This window comes from Lathyrus oleraceus, chromosome 1 (assembly GCF_024323335.1).
Source record: "Lathyrus oleraceus cultivar Zhongwan6 chromosome 1, CAAS_Psat_ZW6_1.0, whole genome shotgun sequence".
Lineage (NCBI taxonomy): Eukaryota > Viridiplantae > Streptophyta > Magnoliopsida > Fabales > Fabaceae > Lathyrus > Lathyrus oleraceus.
In genome coordinates, this window is record NC_066579.1 from 344,595,454 (window position 1) to 344,601,453 (window position 6,000).

Here is a 6,000-nt window from a genome sequence, read left to right on the forward strand (position 1 = left end):
TGATTTTCCACTTTTATTCCAATTATAAAATAATAATCCAATAATAATAATCCCAATAATTATTATTCCAAAATAATAATATTAATCCAAACTTCCAATTATTCAATTAAATTAATAAATAAAATATTAATTTAAATTAAATAATTAGCTTATTTTAATTGGGGTGTTACATAAAACATACTGTGAAGGGAGACAATAAACCTTTTTCTTTATGAATACACATAATACATGTCTACAAAGAATACTTGAATATTCAAACACGTGACAACTACAATTTGCTTCTTTTGAAGTGACATGAAAATTCACATAGTAGATAGGCTTCTCTTTGTAAATTTCACGAACTTTATATGTTGATACTTCAATAGAAAACTTAACCTTTTCTGTGATAAATAATTGAGAACCAACCAACTCATCTTGAAATATTCTAAACATTTTTCTTGTATAAATTTTTGAAGTTTCTTCTTCCATGGGATATAAAGTTCGTAAAAGTGGCTTTGAATTTCTTGTTTTGAAAGTCTTCTCTCTTTCCTTGTTGTAACGTGCATCAAGAGCTTTTTCATATTGTGTCACAAATTGGCTTAATGAAGTACTTGAATTCAAAAAATCCTTAAAATATTTATTCATACTTTCACTCCTTTGAGTGGTAGACATTCTTGCACCAAAATTATGACGTACATAAGCAGGAATCCATTTTTCTCGAATGGAGAATATCTTGTTTAGCCATTGATTATCTTGTAATCCATATTTATCAATCATTGCTTCCCAATCAGAATCAAATTCTTCAACAGTGGTAGATTGGTGGATGCACTTGTAAAATTGATTTTTAAATTCACCATGTTCATGATAGACACGATTCAAGTATTCAGGAACTTTTTTTCTCAATATGCCACATGCAATAATGATGATTCACCTTTGGAAATACCTTTTCAACTGCATTACTAATAGCAGCATCTTGATCTGTGATGATAGTTTTAGGAGAAATTCCACTCATTGCTTCTAACCAAGTACTTAGCAACAAAAAAAAACTCTCTATAGTTTCATCCCATAATAGAGCACAACCAAAAAGAATGGATTGTTGATGATGATTAACTCATGTGAATGGAACAAAAGGCATTTTATATTTATTTGTCAAATATGTCGGATCAAAAGTAACAACATCACCAAAGTATTTATATGCCATTTTGGACCTTGAATCAACTCAAAAACAATTTGCTAATCTTCCTTCAGCGTCCATTTGAAAAGCATAGAAAAACCCAGGATTCTTCAATTGATAACTTTTAAAATATGATAACATCATTTGAGCATCTCCATTTTCTAACTTTTTTGTCTCTTTTCAGTTAAGTAATTGATAACATCTTGTGGACTAAATCTAACATTATCAACACCACCACTTTCAGTACATAAGACATATCTTATTTTACTAGGGCCTAAACCAGAATCATGCAACACATCAATAAGTTTTTTTTGCACATTAGTCTTCTTTCTATGTACTCGAAGAAACTGTGAACTTTTAGGAGAAAATAGTTCATGATTATGCTCCCTTACAAATCTTGAAACAATCCATATTTCTCCACTTTTCTTTAAATACAACATTACCTTGCATCCTACCCTTGTTTCATCGTGTACGATAATACTATTACTTTCTTCTTTCACATATTTTTTTTTGCCCGAAATCCCTCCTTTGAACAGAGAAATTCTCGACCTATTATCATACCATTTGTTCTTGATTTAGTAACACGACCCATACGGAAACTAAAACCTGTGTTCTTAGCATACCTTGTGTTGTAAATTCTCGTCTCTTCAATTAATGCAAACTCCATTCCTTCGTATGGCTCTAAGGGAGGCTCTGTTGGTAGTCTGCTATTGAGAGGATCAATACCAACAACACTTTCAAGCATGTCATCAGAGCTAACTATGGTTGAATCTTCATGTATGTTTTGCATCTCTTAATCTGTTATAATAATAAAAACAATATTGACACAACTGTTAAACATGATAACAAAAATAATATTGTACTAGTAAAGCTAGTAAAATTGAATACAATACTTATATCTTTCTCTTTTAATCAAATCCCATATTATTTGTTAAAACTCAAGCTACCATTGCTTTAAATTTTATAAAGTTTCAACAATCAGTAGAATTTCATAAATTATTCTACTTAAATTTAATATTAAAAAAAAAAAATTGGAAAGTCAGACAATCATAAAAAAGAAGAAAATATTATTAGTGTAGGGTTTAACCTCATGTATGTAGAGATTTGCAAATATAGTTTGTGAGATAAAATTTGTGAAAGTATAAAGATCAATTTTGAATAGATGGATGGAGTAGGGGAAGAATAATAGATGTAACTGAAATGAGAAATAAAGGGAGTGAGAGAAAAGTGGAAGAAGAAAGAGAAAGAGAGTGAGAGAAACGTGAAAGAAGAAAGAGAAAGAGAGAAACGTGGAGAAATTGTTATTATTATGATTTAATAATTACTATTATATTTATTTTAGTTTACAGGCTTATATGTCAAAATGAATAGTTTTAATTGGATGATAGTGTAAAATGGTTTTACACTCACAGTGTATTCTAATTAATCTCATAATAATAATAATAATAATAATAATAATAATAATAATATGAACCAATAATTTAATGCACAAATCAAATATGGTGTTCTAGAGAAATACTATAATATTACATCTTATTTAGATATAACATAATGTCATTGCCACTACAAAAAAAAATGTTGGATTTAAGGAGGTATAGTTTCTAAATTGTTAAGCTTTTTGTTAGAAAAATAATTTGTAAATTAAATGGATTGAGGCTAGAATCGCGAAGGAATCGTCTTTTTTATAGTATTTCAAACACTCTTGAATTGTCTTAGATTTTCTACATAGGAATACCCAAGATAATTCAGCATATACTCGAGTTTGCACAAGACCGATGAAAACTCGAATGTCGGAAAGATGAAATACGAAATTTTGTGTGAAGAAGATAGGTTTTTATAATGTGTTTTACAGAATCCAAAATGATTAATTTATAGGTCATACTGGTGTTGTTTCATAAGGTTGCGACCCTTGATGAAACACGCACTTTCAGCAACACTTTTGCTAAATATTATATTGTTTCGCCTACAACAACATTTTTCAAACGTTGCATTGTTTCATCTACAACAACAGTTTTCAAAGGTTGTATTGTTTCGTATTCTGCAACGCTTCATGAATCGTGGCCTATTTATGAATTCAAAATACAAACTGCCTACTGCAACACTTCACAAGTATTGCCAATTTTTGAATTAAAAAATTAACATTCACTTTCATATTTACTTGTCATTTTGGAATAATATATAACAATCTCCCACTTGTTCTAATAACAACAAGATCATTTCCAGAAAAATAGAAACAAAGAATGTTAATACAGTTGAGTATCTTTCGATGTGAACTGAACCTTAGTGAGGATAATGCAAAGTCTAATCGAAATGGTAGATAGTAATGCTTTAAACTATTATCCCTTGTGATTAAACCAACATTACCTTACACACACACACACACACTCTTCAGTGGTTTTTCACCTACATCTCTCGCTTATCACTATTTATAACTGTGTGTTTTTCCTGTTTTCGTGAATTTTTCATGAGAGAAACTCCAAATCTCACTTTGAGACGAAACCATCTCGAAATTCATATAGGTGAAGTTTCTTTTTCTATCTATTTCTTGAGATACATATCCTTATTATAAAACTTCATTAAGAGTTTGAAAAAACTCAACCCTCAATATGTAATAGTCAAAATTGTCACAAAATATTGCACAAACATCCAAATCAACAACCAGTTGTTACCCATTGAATCTAAGGTTAAGGTTTGTAAACTTCAAATTTGGTTTCTACCGTTGTCAGAACCCTTATTCAAGGAGTTTCAATCTCATACCTCTCGAGGTAGTCTTTAATAAATCTATGGTCAGTGGTTTAGTAAATGTATCAAGCAATCCATTATATATATGTGAATGAAATGATTACATCCTTAATCAATTTTCTCACGAAAGAATGTCTAAGTTCTACTTGCCTAGACTTTTTATTATACACCTTTTGTATGCTTTAGGTAAAGTGGCTAGACTACCATAATGTATTAACACCTTTAAAACATTGTCTTTAGCTAATGGAACTTCCAAAAGAATGTCCCTCAAACATTCAACTTCTTCACCAGCGGAAGCAAGAGCATCGAACTTTGATTCTATAAATGAGAGAGTGATCCACTTTTGTTTCCTGTTCTTCCAAGAAATTGCAACCCTGGCTAGTGTAAAAAAATCCACCAAAATGCATATTTATGATATTCAACACTCGATATCAAACTTACATCGGTATACCCTTCTAATATGGAAGGAAATCTACCATAATGGAGACCAATATTTTTGGTTTTCATAAGATAGCCGAAAATCCTAATGATGGTCTTCCAGTGCTCACCATTTGGATTGCTTGTAAAATTTACTCATTTTACTAATTGCAAATGTTATGTTATGTCTAGTACATTGCTTGCACTTGTATATTCCAATTGAGCCACAACTCTTTCATAATTCTTTTGAAGTTTGACACTAGGATCAAATGGAGTGGTCACTTCCTTAAAGTGTAAGTGTTTGAACTTATCAAGCATTTCCTCAATATCGTCTAACAACAAGGATTTGTCAAACTAGCACACCATTTGTTCATTGTCACAAGCCTTCTAGCTTCTCCATGTAAATCTCCTCATCAAGATCTCTATATAGGAATGGTATTTTGACATCCATTTGAGGAACTATAAGATCATGCAAAGAAGCTAATTCAAATGATACTCTAATTTTCGTTGTGCTTGCTACTAGTGCATATGTGTCAAAATGATAAACACCTTCTTTTTGTTTAAAAAACCCTTTGGTCACTAATCTCGATTTGTAGGTGTTTAGTGTACAATCACCCTATGATACTTCCTTATAAACAAGAGCAGTCCCTTGAAGCTATTGTTTCCTTATAAGTCTTAGGATCATCTTCCACTTGAAGAATAATAGGAATCTTACAAATAAAATTCTTAATATTTCCTTCCATTAGATAAAAGAAATATAGTATTTATCAATTGTATTCGGTCCTAAATCTTTAGCCTTTTAGACTCTCTTGTTTATTCTATGTTAGGATTATGTTTCAGCAATTCATAAGATTCTTTATATGTGAGAATTTTGAATTTCTTATCTTTTGTGATAAGGTTCATAAAAAATTCTTCATCTCAGGATTCAATAATAGAATCCAAATCAAACACTACGCCAAATAAGGGAAAAGAGGGCGCTTATTTTGGCCTATAACAGCGCTTTTAAGCGCCCTCTAAAGTGGCGCTGGCATAGGTAAAGACAGCGCTTTGTTTTCCTGGAGAAAGCGTTGTCTAAAGTGGCCCTTTAAGGGCCACATTATAGTGCGCTTTAAGAAAAAAGCGCCCTCTGGAGTGGTCCATAAAGAGACACCTTAGAGGGCGCTTTCAGGAAAAAGCGCCCTCTAAAGTTGTCAATGTAAAGTGTTTAGAGGGCGCTTTCAGGAATAAGCGCCCTCTAAAGTTGTCAATGTAAAGTGTTTAGAGGGCGCTTTCAGGAAAAAGCGCCCTCTAAAGTTGACAATGTAAAGTGTTTAGAGGGCGCTTTCAGGAAAAAGCGCCCTCTAAAGTTGTCAATGTAAAGTGTTTAGAGGGCGCTTTCTGGACAAAGCGCCCTCTAAAGTGTTAGTTATTTTAAAAAAAATTTGTTTGAAAAACAGTGGATATTTAATTGGTAACCTGTTCGCATGCTGCAAAAGTGTAAAATTCATATTGATTTCATCCTTTAATCCAATGTTATACACCATTAATCCATTGATATATACAACATGAATCCATTTATATACAACATTAATCCTCCATATATACAACATTAATATATGATTCTTTGATCAAAAATATACAACAACATATTCATGATTTAGTAAAATTACAACAACAATATACAACATATATACAACAACAGCATACAA